The 1289-nt window shown below is 38.6% G+C and overlaps 1 long non-coding RNA gene across 1 annotated transcript; it reads right to left on the bottom strand.

The window, feature by feature from the left end:
• Positions 1-250: 250 nt before the first annotated feature.
• Positions 251-1056, bottom strand: LOC121224212 (uncharacterized). Its single transcript, XR_005921823.1, has 2 exons — positions 807-1056; positions 251-514 (listed from the first exon to the last, which is right to left on the bottom strand). It is a non-coding gene; the product is annotated as an uncharacterized lncRNA (long non-coding RNA).
• Between the last annotated feature and the right edge of the window lie 233 nt (positions 1057-1289).

The raw sequence follows: 1289 nt of genomic DNA, 5'->3' as shown, positions 1-1289 counted from the left end.
TGGCTTCAAAATAATAGAACAAAAATTAAAAATAATAAATAATAAATAGGACACACCTCTTCAGAGTTTTTAAGTTAGGTTAGTTACAAGTAAAGTTTATCGTGGATTAAATCCTTATTAGGTTGATTTATGATTTTAATATTATACGCGATTGTTTTAGTTTTATTTGAACTAAAATATGAATATCAAATTTTGTCTATGATCGGTCATCTTTGTAAATGATCAATTTAAAACTATTTAGGCCCACTTATTTTTGTAAATATAATTATTTTAATTTAATATTTAGTAAGTATAGGTAACTTCTGTAAGGCCTAAATTTTGCCCGGGCCTAATATGGCCCCAAAGCCCAAAGACAACAACCCAAGCCCAATTAACAATACTAGCCCAAGGCCCAACGAACTTAAAAATTTTACAACAAAAAAACCCTAGCAGGAGCCTTCAGTGCCGCACGCTCTAGCCTAGTCCCCTCGACGCCGCAACCACCACCGGCCTATCACCACCACGCGTCTGACACCTGCAAAGAGAAACCAACAAGGCAGAAAACAACAAACAGACAATCCAAATCACAAAACAACAAAAATGGATATTAGGAGTTGTTTAGATCAGCTTTAAAAGCCAAAAATCTGGTGTTTTGTAACTCTTCTTCCCTTTTTACGAAACTAAGAAATAAAAATAAAAAACTAAGGTGATTCGAGACCTTCATTTTTCTGTTTTCCTTTGCATGCGATTTTCTTTTTGTTATTATTATTATTATTATTATTATTTTAAAATATTTTCGAAATATAAAAAGGAAACGGGAATCATACCTGAATCGACCCTTAGATCCGTCGTTATCGGTCCTTCGCCACCGTCTAACTCGGGCTTAGGGAAGGGCTAGGGCCTTTTCTTTATCTCCTTGTTCCCCCGTCTAAGATTTTGGTCTTTGGACGCGTTGATCGGAGACGTCCTCGTGCGGCGCCGGCCGTCAGCCACGGTGGCGCGAGCGTCGGCCCTGTTGGCCGGATTTGGGAGAAACCGAGAGAGACCTCACTCTATCTGTTTTTTCTAAAAAACTAAAGGAAATGAATTTTCTTTTATTTCTTTTGTTATTTATATAAGCTACAACACGGCGTCATTTTGGGCCTTAGTATTGGTGGCCAAAACGGCGGCGTTTCAATTTGACCCGAAGACCCGACCCAACGGGTGCTGAGGATCCGCGTGTTTCCTTGGGGGACATTTGCGCATTTAGTCCCTCGCTTTTGTGAACATGTTCAATGTAGTTTTTGTCTATTTTTGATTTCGGCTCTAAA

The sequence above is a fragment of the Gossypium hirsutum genome, chromosome D12, assembly GCF_007990345.1.
Source record: "Gossypium hirsutum isolate 1008001.06 chromosome D12, Gossypium_hirsutum_v2.1, whole genome shotgun sequence".
Lineage (NCBI taxonomy): Eukaryota > Viridiplantae > Streptophyta > Magnoliopsida > Malvales > Malvaceae > Gossypium > Gossypium hirsutum.
The sequence above is the reverse complement of the archived record's forward strand: the minus strand, read 5'-3'. Positions and strand labels throughout refer to the sequence as shown.